The 13,255-nt window shown below is 50.6% G+C and overlaps 1 protein-coding gene across 2 annotated transcripts in view; it reads left to right on the top strand.

Moving 5' to 3' along the window:
• Positions 1-13,255, top strand: part of LOC142566670 (cytochrome P450 3A43-like) — a 169,162-nt gene that overhangs the window by 80,519 nt on the left and 75,388 nt on the right. The window lies entirely within an intron of this gene.

Here is a 13,255-nt window from a genome sequence, read left to right as displayed (position 1 = left end):
ATTTATTTCTTCACCATATCTCTTGTTTTATCTATCTGAGGCTGTCTCAAAATGGTGACTTCCTTTCTTGTCAAGGCGACTGACGGTGTGCTTACACATTGCGCTCCTGTTCACTTATCTCAAATACCTCAAGAACCTCCCGTGTTCGCCTATTGTTGTTCTTTTTCAGGACTTGCACTTCATGAAATTTGGGTGTGCACGTGCTTAGTTAGCTATCTTGTCCCTTCTTATTCATTTCGCAACGCTTGCCATTGCTGCCAAGGGTCCCTGAAAGTGATGATGCGTGCTCCCTTGTTCGATCATTAAGGCATCTTCCTGTTTGCCCTTTGTATTGTTGTTCACAGGACAGCGGCATGGCGTACACTACTCCTTTGACGCAATCGCAGTCGAATGGAAACGAACAAGAAGGGACAAGATAGCCAAGTAAGCTTGTGCACCCCTTAATTTCATGAAATGCAAGTCCTGAAAAGGAACGATGTAGGCTAACTCGGGAGATTCTTATGGTATTTGAGATAAGTAAAAGAGGAGCGTAATGTGTAAGCACACCGTCTGTGGCTTTGACAAGGAAGGAAGTCACCTTTTTGAGACAGCCTCAGATATATAAGAAAAGAGATATGGCAATAAAAAAAATGAGAGGGAATTTCAATAAAGAAATTAGTTGACAGTGCAGCTGCGTCCTGATCTAGTCGTTCTTTCTGTGTCCGTGTTACTCCCCAATTTTGGCTACTAATATCCTCGAAGAATGAAACAACTGGCCCCGCTAAACACCCTTTTGACATTCATTTTCAGCACTCTGAGCGTTCCTACTTGTATCCTGCATCTGCTTGACTCACGACAAATATGTATTCGCATTGCCTTCTTCACTTGCTGGGCCTGATTATCCTCGTGTTGCATCAAGAAGAATGTTTTGGTGAAAGACGTTAGGTTGCTACTCGGGATGTTGTCCCCTTCCCAAGGACACGTAAGAAGAATTATGACGATACTGCGGGCTGAAATATGGAAACGGATTCGCCTACTCACCGACTTTCTCAAGGTGAGGTCTTCTGGCAAAAAATCCTATCGTCTTCACTTGGCCAGTGGCAGTTTTAACACTGAACACATGTGGAATAAGAGGTTCCTGCCAATATTCAAATCAACAATACAAGGTCAAAAAGAGTACGAGAAGATAAGCAAGAACCCAGTGGTCACAGCAGGACAGGTGCAGCTCTCACGACCTACAGAAGTATTGGAACTCGGTCCAAAATTTGCGCTTTCCGCGACACAAGACGCAGTAGTCAAGCTTGCGATTATCAGACGAGTAGCAGAAAAAGCGAATGAAGAGGACACTAGCAGAGTTGTGGCTGACGGAGTAGATACACTGGCTCGTTCAATAGAATGCAAAAGCCATGTGCACAGTTTTGTGAAAACTGTAAAGAAACTGAAAAATAAAACTTCACATTGTACCTTTCAGACAAAGGGGGATTTGTAGTATTTGATGCCAGCAGCTACAATACAAAAATGTTAGAAGCCATCAACAAGAACTTCTGCAAGTTAGAAAATAAAGAACTAAAGAAAGCGACAAGAAAGGTCAAGAAGCCTCTAGGAGAAACAACTAATGGTAGTCAGCTGTGCAGCAAGGTTAAAGCAGCAAGAACGACCACGCTGTCGGTGTTCTTCAGGTGGAAAAAGCCATAAAATTGGTACCCCCTTCCACGCCATTTTATCGGAAACACACACGCGGCAGTTGCTGCTTTCAGCACACCCTTTCAGGTAACTTTCTCAAGTTAGGGTAGAAGATCAGTTCATGATTAGGAACTCTGAAGAAGTAACCTTCGAGATAAGAATGTACGAAATGAATGATTGGTACGGGTTCTCGATTGACATCGAAGATATGTATTATTCAATACCGCATGCGGATTTGATGAATGTACTGAGAGAGACTATCATGGAGCAAGGAGCCCTTCCATTTCAAAACTGGTAGGAATGTCTGTGGAGACCTTCTTGGAGCTGTTGAGCCCCCATTTCGCTGCCACAATCACTGTACATGATGGTACCTTGTTTGTCCAAAACATAGGGTCTGCATTGGATAAAAAATAGCACCAATCCTGAGTGAGTTGTACTTGGCAGCATGCGACAAGAAAATTCAAGGATCTATCAAGGAAAGGCGTGTCACACGGATCTATCGATATGTGGACGACTTCTTGATAGTGTGCCAAACAGAGAATGCAATAAAATACGTTGTGGGGCTTGTTGGTGCATAGCTTTCAATAGATAAGCGCCAATAGTGATGGCACACTAGGAAGGAACAAAGACAGGACAAGGCGCTATTTGCAACAGTTTATTGAAGTCAAAGGTGGCTGATAATGCAGCCATGGAAAGAGGGGGGCGTAAAAGGAGGAACACTGAATATGTGAATGCGCACGTGCGAGAACACTGGAGCTATATATGAAGGAAATCGCGTTTAATCTAAATTTAAAGCTTATCTATGAACATGCTTTCATTTGCGTAAATATTCAGAGACGGGGTGCTGACGCAGGCGTCCCATCTTTTCTTAATCTGGTTGACCTCCAACAATTCATGCGCCACAGAATCTTTACTTTTAAACATGATTGTTGTATCATGAAGCCTATCATACTTGTTTCTTCTCATTCCCGCAGGCCTTGCAATGAAGTGGCAAGTTTGAACCTTATCCATTTTTCAATGAAAGCTTATGTTCCCGCAGGCATTCATTAATACATCGGCCAGTTTGGCCGATATACTCTTTCTCAGACTTCAGCGCTATACGACCCCTTCTTCACACTTACTTACCTTAGACTTCAATAAACAGTTGCAAGTAGTGCCTTGTCCTGTCGTTGTTCCTTCCTATTGTGCCATCACTATTGGCGCTTCATCTATTGAAAGAGAATGCAACCGATTACCAACAACTTAAGGACACCGTACTAGAGTCCGTTCGATCAACGTGGCCAGAGCTAAGCTTCCCTTATGAGCGTCCGAACCACAGTCCCTTGCAGTTCCTCGACCTTTTACTAGAATTCCAACCAGGACATTTACACTGGGAGTACGAGCTCAGAGCACAGAAACAATTTCTTCCCTTCACGACACGCCATTTCAAGACTGTAAAAAGGGCAAGAGTGGGTGCAGCGTTTAGTTCAGCACTAAAGAAATCATGCCAGCATCAAAATGAACAAAGTTTTCAGCGGCAGTCAAGTAGGCTGAAAAATGGAGGGAAATATGTCGTGTGAATGCTATGCAGCATAGCTGAAGGCCTCGTAGAGAATACTAAAAGAAAACAAGAAAGCAAAAGCGGATCTGAAGTTGTGGATGGCAAAAGCAATTCTGAAAAAATTACATATGTGCACGGACTGACCCACAATCTCATCAAGATTGGTAAAAGACACGGTGTCCGAGTAGTGTGCTCAGAAACCAAACAAGGGGAAAAGTATGTGCTCATGAGTGAATCAGGAAAAAAAGGAACCACAATGCCAGATCACGCTCCAGGGCAGATACTGCGATTGAATCAAAGGAATAGTGTACGCCATCCCGCTGTCCTGTGGAAAACAATACATAGGGCAAACAGGAAGATGCCCTAATGATCGAACAAGAGAGCACGCATCATCATTTTCAGGGACCCTTGGCTGCAATCTGGCCTTGCACGGCAAACGTTGCGAAATAAACAAGAAAGGACAAGATAGCTAAGCACGTGCACCATCAAATTTCATGAAGTGCAAGTCCTGAAAAAGAGCAACAATAGGCTAACTCGGGAGATTTTTGAGGCATTTGAAATAAGTAAAACAGGAGCGCAATGTGTAAGCACACCGTCAGTCGCCTTGACAAGAAAGGAAGTGACCGTTTTGAGACAGCCTCAGACATATAAGAGATATGGCGACGAAATAAATAAGAGTGGTAATTTGAATTAAGAAATCAGTTGACAGTGCAGCTGCATCCTCGTCTAGTCGTCCATTCTGTGTCCGTGTTCCTTAAGTTCTGCTGCTACAATCCTCGAATTATGTATTGACCATACCAGTTGTGTTGTCATTTTCGTGCTTTGTTACACGCATATGGCTTTTTTATAAAAAAATGCGAATTGTCAAGAACCAAAAGGAAGTACCTATTTTTCACACATTATATGCTTATCATGCCGTGCCACTGGTGTTGGCACTAACACTGTGTACTCATATACTAACAAGAAACAAGCAACTGAATTTCTTGCACATGCAAGGCGCTCACATCCCTCACTATAAGACTGTATACTTTGCTTAATCTAGAAATACGCCTCAGGATTTCTGCTGTTCACACCAACGTCCACATGACCAAAATGAAGAGTGCCCGAAATTTGCGTTCATGAGAACAGTGCATATAAGCGCGCCCACATTTCACGACAGCGCGCATGTACTCATGTAACTTTCAAGCTGTTCCTTATATTGCCCTCATTGATTACAAACACCTTCATAGCACAGAAATAACTTCAGAAAAACACACAAGATACGTCAACGAGGCAGAAAGGGCCGGAACCAAAACTCGCCCGCAACGCTTATGCACGGTTCACTTCAAAACATATGAATATTGCATGAAACAAGTACTTATACGCCTAGCACCACTGCGACACATTGCACGTACACATCACAGCACACTTACACTTCGTAAAAGTAAGAACCCTAGCGCTCGAACGTCCTGTACGTGTCCGCGGTCACCAATGCACATAGCAGCCCGCAAAACAGCTTACACGAATCAAGACACAAACAACACATTACGAATGACTGCGATGACACGACAATAAAGCTCATCGCTACACATCGTGTCATCCCTCCTGAACACTGCACAAACTTACAATCTTCGTATCGATGAAGTGCGCGCACACCTAAAACCCACGACATCGGCGGCTTCATTCCTTCCGACCCACGCGTAAACACAATACACATCCGTCTGTTTCTTTGGCGACCGCACGTACTGAAGACTGTCAGGAAGAGTACGGCTGCTTGTTGCGTTAGACAAATAGTTTCGCAGGTGCTGAATAGCTCTTGCAGTGATCAGAATAAACCACACAAAAGACAAAATGCCGCTGTAGCCTAGCGGTCTAGCCCTCGCGCTCCGATTCGCTTCGAACCAGCACCATGTTTCTGCGGTCGCCGCACGGAGGCGAAAGTTCACCACTGCCTATCGTGACGTAACGTCGGCCATTACTGGCAGACCGCTTGCTTACGGTGCGGAGTGCGGCCATGGGCGGTTTGAGCGTAAATCGGCCCTTAGCGCACGCCGCGGTCTGACGCTTTCCCAGATCGCTGTCAAGATATTGGCCCTCGCGTCTCCAACGCCGAGCAGCGAGAGTACAGCGTTCAGGAAACACTAAGCACACGCCGCAGCCTACCACTTTCGTAGTTCGCTGTCAAGATGTAAGCCATCGCGCGTCTCCAACGTGGTGCAGTTAGAGCACAGCGTTCACGAAGCTCTCAGCACATGCCGCAGCCTGCCGCATTCGCAGTTCGCTGTCAAGATGTAGGCCTGCTTGATTCCAGCACGAAGCGGCGAGAATACAGCGCTCATGAAGGTCTCATCACACGCCGCAGCTTGCGCTTTCGCAGTTCACTGTCAAGCTATGGGCACACGCGTCTTCAACGGGAAGCGGCGAGGACACGGCGCTTACGAAGCTCTCAGTAAACGCAGCAGCCTGCCGAATCGGCCCATCGCTATCAGGATATGGGTCCGCGCGTCTGAAACGCAAAGCGGCGAGAACACAGTACTCACGAAGCTCTCAGAAAAAGCCGCAGCTTGCCACTTTGGCAGATCGCTGTGAAGATATGGACCCGCGCGTATCCAACGCGAAGCGACAACAACACAGCACTCACGAAGCTCTCACCACACGGGCAGCCTGCGACTTTGGCAGAGTGCTGTCAAAATATGGGCCCGCGCATCTCCAACGCAAAGCGGCGAGCACACAGCGCTCACGAAGCTCTCAGCACACGCCGCAGCCTGCCGCTTTCGCAGTTCGCGAGTCAGGATACCGGTCCGCACGTATCCAAATCGAAGCGGCGAGAACACAGCGCTCACGAAGCTCTCAGCACATGCCCCAGCCTGCCGCTTTCGCTGATGGCTATCAACATATGGGCCCGCGCTTCTCCAACGCGAAGTGGCGAGACCACAGCGCTCACGAAGCTTTCAGCAAAAGCCACAGCCTGCCGCTTTCGCAGTTTGCTGTCAAAATACGGGCCCGCGCGTATCCAAATCGAAGCGGCGAGAACACAGCACCCACGAAGCTCTCAACACACCCCGCAGCCTGCCGCTTTCGCAGTTTTCTGTCAAGATGTGGGCCCCCGCGTCTCCAACGCGAAGCGGCGAGAATGTGGCGCTCAGGAAGCTCTTGGCGCACGCCGCAGTCTGCCGCTTTCCCAGATCGCTGTCAAGACATGGGCTCCCGCGTCTCCAACGCGGAGCGGCGAGAGCACAGCGTTCACGAAACTCTCAGCACACGCCGCAGCCTGCCGCTTTCGCAGTTCGCGAGTCAGGATACCGGTCCGCACGTATCCAAATCGAAGCGGCGAGAACACAGCGCTCACGAAGCTCTCAGCACATGCCCCAGCCTGCCGCTTTCGCTGATGGCTATCAACATATGGGCCCGCGCTTCTCCAACGCGAAGTGGCGAGACCACAGCGCTCACGAAGCTTTCAGCAAAAGCCACAGCCTGCCGCTTTCGCAGTTTGCTGTCAAAATACGGGCCCGCGCGTATCCAAATCGAAGCGGCGAGAACACAGCACCCACGAAGCTCTCAACACACCCCGCAGCCTGCCGCTTTCGCAGTTTTCTGTCAAGATGTGGGCCCCCGCGTCTCCAACGCGAAGCGGCGAGAATGTGGCGCTCAGGAAGCTCTTGGCGCACGCCGCAGTCTGCCGCTTTCCCAGATCGCTGTCAAGACATGGGCCCCCGCGTCTCCAACGCGGAGCGGCGAGAGCACAGCGTTCACGAAACTCTAAGCACACGCCGCAGCCTACCACTTTCGCAGTTCGCTGTCAAGATCTAGGCCCGCTTCTCTCCAACACAAAGCGGCGAGAACACGGCGCTCACGAAACTATCAGCAAACTCCGCAGCCTGCCCTTTCGCAGTTCGCTGTCAAGGTATGAGCACGGGCGTCTCCAGCGCGAAGCGGCGAGGACACGGCGCTTACGAAGTTCCCAGTACACGCAGCAGCCTGCCGCTTTGGCAGATCGCTATTAGGCTATGGGTCCGCGCGTCTCCAACGCGAAGCGGAGAGAACACAGTACTCACGAAGCTCTCTGCAAAAGCCGCAGCTTGCCACTTTGGCAGATCGCTGTGACGATATGGGCCCGCGCGTCTCCAACGCAAAGCGGCAAGAACACAGCACTCACGAAGCTCTCAGCACGCGGACAGCCTGCGAATTTGGCAGAATGCTGTCAAAATATGGGCCCGCGCATCTCCAACGCTAAGCGGCGAGAACACGGCGCTCACGAAGCTTTCAGCACATGCCGCAGCCTGCCGCTTTCGCTGATGGCTATCAAGATATAGGCCCGCACATCTCCAACGCGAAGTGGCGAGACCACAGCGAACACGAAGCACTGAGCAAACGCCGCAGCCTGCCGCTTTCGCAGTTTCCTGTCAAGATACGGGCCCGCGCGTATCCAAATCGAAGTGGCGAGAAGACGGAGCTCACGAAGCTCTCAGCAAACGCCGCAGCCTGCCACATTCATAGTTCGCTGTCAAAATGTAGACCTGCTGGATTCCAACACGAAGAGGCAAGGATACGGCGCTCACGAAGCTCTCAGCACAAGCCGCAGCCTGCACTTTCGCAGTTCACTTTCAAGATATGGGCACGCGCGTTTCCAACGCGAAGCGGCGTGGACACGGCGCTTACGAAGCTTTCAGTAAACGCAACAGGCTGCCGCTTTGGCAGATCGCTATCAGGATATGGGTTCGCGCGTCTACAACACGAAGCGGCGAGAACACAGTACTCACGAAGCTCTCAGGAAATGCCGCAGCTTGCCACTTTGGCAGATCACTGTGAAGATATGGGCCCGCCCGTCTCCAACGCGAAGCGGCGACAATACAGCGCTCACGAAGGTCTGAGCACATGTCATAGCCTGCCGCTTTCACAGATCGCTGTCAAGATATGGGCCCGCGCGTGTGGAATGCGGAGCGGCGAGAGCACAGAATTCACGAAGCTCAAAGCACACGCCGCAGCCTTTCGCTTTCGCAGTCCACTGTCAAAATATGGGCCCGCGCCTCTCCAACGCGAAGCGGCAAGCACATGGTGCTCACGAAGCTATCAGCACACACCACAGCCTGTTAGTGTGGCAGATCGCTGTGAAGATATGGGCCCGCGCTTCTACAACGCAAACCGGAGAGAACACAGCGCTCACGAAGCTCTGAGCACACGCCACAGCCTGCCGCTTTCGCAGTTAGCAGTCAAGATAGGGGCCCGTGCGTCTCCAGTGCGAAGCTGCGAGGACACGACGTTTACGAAGCTCTCAGTACACGCAGCACCCTGCCGCTTACGCAGATCGCTATCAGGATATGGGCCCGCGCGTCTCGATCGCGAAGCGGCGAGTACACAGTACTCACGAAGCTCTCAGCACACGCCGCAGCCTGCCACTTTGGCAGATCGCTCTGAAAATACGGGCCCGCGCGTCTCCGATGCGAAACAGCGGGAACATAGCGCGCGAAGCTATCAGCAGTCGTCACTCTCTGTCTGCATCGCAGATCGGTTTCGAGATATGATCCGCATGGCTGTGTCATAAACAGCCGCACCGGAGTGCGGTTCCTTATGGTTTGTAACGGTTTGTCGCGGATGGATAAGGCGCTAAAGAGCGATACCTTCTTCTAATGGTGTGATTATGATCAGTACGTCTGGTGGCGCCAGCTGGATATGTTTTATCGCCTCATAAATTCACCGTGCGCCGCCGTCCGCATCAATTCGTGTCGTTTCAGCGCAGTCGTTTATACTGGTCGTATCATGTTTCACAACATTGATACGCCGGGCTGTGTGGTGGCGAGCAATTGGTACAATGCTTAGGCATACTTAGACAACTCCCACAAGAGCTTCTGAGTTATTTTTTAGTACTTTGTAATTAATACGTACTGAGAACTTGAGGTCCATTCAGTGAGGCCAAAATAAATGAAAGAGGGCAATGCAGGAAGCATGCGAACGCAGAAAATTAAAAAGTCGGAATTCATTGTCCCGATCGAGTTATCTGTTGAAGCAGTTCACATAAGCCATTCAAGTGCGCGATGTTGCGCGCAGAGAAGAGTTTAAATATTGCTACGGAACAGCCTTCACAATGTGGCTGCACTGAGGAGAAAGAAGACGACGAGGGCCCGCTTGATATAGCGTCGCCATTTTGACCTACCGTTAGCTTCCCTGTAAATATATTGTAAACATTGGGCTCCAGCTACACGTAACATTACGTTGGTGGAGGTGGACGTTCCCCGTACCCGTCATGGGGCTTCGCAGCGGTCGCAACGGCGACAGTGCAACTATGGCTCCTGCTGGCGGCACTTCATCGACGCAACCGTCTCCGCCTGCAGCCCCGACCTACGTTGCCGTTTCCCCCCCTCGGGATCCTGGTGTTTTCAACGGAGTCGGCAGTCCTGATGTTGACGACTGGCTCCGCTGATACGAACGTGTCAGCACCTGTCACAGGTGGGATCCAACTATCATGCTTGCGAACATTCTTTTCTACCGCGACGGAGCTCCACTTGCACGGTTCCAGACTGATGAAGAGGAGATCTCGAGCTGGGATCTCTTCAAAGAGAAGCTCCGCGACCTTTTTGGCAATCCCTTCGGTCTCCAAGGTAATGCCAAGAAAGCTCTTGCCAGACGTGTACAGACGTCGACCGAGTCCTACGTGTCGTACAATCTCGACGTCTTGGCCCTTTGTGGCAAGGCTAACCCGACCATGTCTGAGGACGATAAGGTTAATCACGCCCTCAAAGGCAAGGCTGACGACGCCTTCAATTTACTGGTGTTTACGAACGTCACCAGCATCGATACGATCCTCAAGGAGCGCCGCCGTCTTGAGCATGCGAAAAGCCGCCGGGTATCCCAGCACATCACGCGACTTCCCAACGCAGCTGCTACGTCATCCTGTGACGACCTGTTCCCCCAGCCGTCGCAATGTGACAACTTGACCCGTATCATTCGTCGTGAGGTCGAAGCGGCACAACCGGCCGCCCCTTCATTCCCGTCACCTGATCATTCTCCGGTGACAATCTCCTTCATCCAAGACGTCGTCCCTCAAGAGTTGTCCAACGTCGGCTTGCTTTCTTCTTCTTCTTTTCTTATAGGGTTTAACGCGCCAAAACCACTTTCTGATTATGAGGCACGCCGTAGTGGAGGACTCCGGAAATTTCGACCACCTGGGGTTCTTTAACGTGCACCTAAATCTAAGTACACGGGTGTTTTCGAATTTCGCCCCCACCGAAATGCGGCCGCCGAGGCCGAGATTCGATCCCGCAACCTCGTGCTCAGCAGCCCAACACCATAGCCACTGAGCAACCACGGCGGGTGTCGGCCTGCTATCCATTCGTTCCATCAGCTCAGAACCTCTTTTTCCACGGACGTCCCCACCACGCTCTTCTTACTCCTCTTATGGACAGCGCAAACCCTCCGAATGGTGAACCGTGGACGACAAGCCGATCTATTTCAACTGCCGACGCATAGGACATGTCGCTCGCCACTGCCGCAGCCGCTGGACTTCTCCGATGCGCTATTCTCCGGATTACCACCCTCGCCCTTCTAGCGCGTCCTTTTCCTTCGCCCCTTCTATGCCCGCTACATCATCTGACCCTGCGACACCTTTGACACGACCCCGCTACTCCCGCTCGCCTTCTCCCTCCCGCCGTCAATCCCGTTCGCCCCCGTCACGCCGTGCTCTTTCTCCAACCTACTCACCGCACCCCCAACGGGAAAACTAGACAGTGCAGCTTCTGGAGGTGAAGCTGCAATGACGAAATTGGCACGAAATCCTCGCTTCACCTTATCCACGAACAAGAATCTTTTGGACATTCTCGTCGACAATGTTCCTCTGTGCGCGTTGATCGACACCGGGGCGCATGTGTACATTATGAGCCGTCGGCTCAAGAAAGTTCTGAGGCCCGCCCCGAACCGAGTTGTACAACTGCCGACGGAGGGACTGTCGCTCTTGTTGGCATGTGCTCTGCCCGACACACCATTGCTGAGAGACACACCGTCGTTCTCTTCACCGTCATCGAGCATTGCCCTCACGAACTGATTCTCGGTCTGGATTTCCTTGCCATTCATTCTGCCCTCATTGACTGTTCGGCCGGCTCACTTCGCCTTCATTTGCCTCTTCTTGCCGACCACGTGGGCCCGCCTCCAAGCCGTTTGAGCTACATCAATTTTATTCGCCTACCACCTCAATCTTTGACACACATCGACTTGTGGTCCTCACGAGCTGTACCTGACGGTAATTACGTGACCGCACCAATTCCGGCAGCTATACTTACACATGGTGTTACCGTGCCGCACACTGTGCTGACAATTACTGGTAACCGCACCTGCCTTCCCCTTGTCAATTTCGCGCTAACCGCGCAAGTTCTGTCTCAGGAAATTTCATTGGCTATAATTAGCGCTTTGCAGGATGATGAGATCGAGCCATTCAGAGTGGAAGATCGTCACAGCTCGGCGCATACCGTGACGTCATCGCACGGTACTGACGTCGACATTGAGAAGATGGTTTTCTCTGACCTTACACCTGTTCAAGCTGAAGCTCTTTGCCGCGTTCTTGAAGGCTATCGCGACATTTTTTACTTTGACAATCGACCCTTAGGTCAAACGTCCGTCGTGACCCATCGCATAAACACTGGCGATGGGAACCCTATTCACCGACGTCCATATCGTGTTTCTGCGTCCGAACGAGCTGTTATCCAACAGGAAGTCAAAAAGATACTTGCAAAGGACATTATCAAGCCTTCCTGTAGTCCCTGGGCTTCTGCCGTCGAACTTGCCAAAAAGAAGGATGGCACGTGGCGTTTTTGTGTAGATTATCGCCGTCTGAACAAAATCACAAAAAAGGACGTGTACCCTTTGCCACGTATTGATGACGCTCTAGACTGCCTGTACGGTGCCACCTATATTTCTTCTATCGACTTACGGTCCGGCTACTGGTAGATATCCGTCGACGACATGGACCGAGAGAAGACTGCATCTATTACCCGCCCTCACGGCCTTTATCAGTTCAAGGTGATGCCTTTCGGTCTCTGTAACGCGCCCGCCACCTTCGAACGAATGATGGACACTTTGCTTCAGGGGTTCAAGTGGTCCACCTGTTTGTGCTATCTGGACGATGTCATCGTTTATTCGTCCACATTTAACACGCATCTAGACCGTCTTTCAGCGATTCTGGACGTGTTCCGCCGCGCCGGTCTCCAGTCTCCAACTCGTCAAAATGTCACTTCGCTCGCCGCCAAATCACCGTCCTTGGACACCTCGTGGACGCCAGAGGCGTGCGACCTGATCCGGACAAAATTCGAGCCGTTACGAACTTTCCTGTTCCGAAGTCTACCAAGGACGTGCGTAATTTTGTAGGGCTGTGCTCCTATTTCCGACGCTTTGTGAAGGATTTTGCGACCATCGCATGTCCCCTTACCGACCTCTTGAAGAAAGACGCCTTATTTGCTTGGGGACCTGACCATGCCGCATCTTTTTCGCAGCTCACTACTCGCCTTACCACGCCTCCGATTCTGGCCCACTTTGACCCGTCCGCCTCAACGGAAGTTCGAACTGATGCCAGTGGTCATGGCATAGGAGCAGTGTTAGCACAACGCCAGCGTGGACATGATCGTGGCATAGCCTATGCAAGCCGACTTCTATCACCCGCTGAGCGCAATTATTCAATAACAGAGCACGAGTCCCTATTGAAAAAATATGTATGAGAATTTTACGAGAACTTCTCTACGCTATTATTGCTCCGTAGACTCAACGATGTCGTATGTCACAGGTGTACGAGAAGACATCGTGACTGAACGAGATCGTTCTCGTATGGGTACATTAAACGAGATTATTCTCGCATAGCTATGCTTGACGAGCATAGCTATGCTTGATATCGTTCTGGTTTCTGTATGCTACATGAAAATTTTCTCCTTCAGCTATGGAAAATGACACTATTCTTGTTTAGCTGCATTCTACAAGTGTTATCATTTGTGTTGAGTGAGTTCTTTTGTTCATGCAATCTTTTTGGTGAAGTTCCACTCAGTACCATCTACTACCAACATTACAGCGAGTTAATTTCTATCACATGAGTCGGCCGAT

Source organism: Dermacentor variabilis, unplaced genomic scaffold (assembly GCF_050947875.1).
Source record: "Dermacentor variabilis isolate Ectoservices unplaced genomic scaffold, ASM5094787v1 scaffold_13, whole genome shotgun sequence".
Classification (NCBI taxonomy): domain Eukaryota; kingdom Metazoa; phylum Arthropoda; class Arachnida; order Ixodida; family Ixodidae; genus Dermacentor; species Dermacentor variabilis.
The sequence above is the reverse complement of the archived record's forward strand: the minus strand, read 5'-3'. Positions and strand labels throughout refer to the sequence as shown.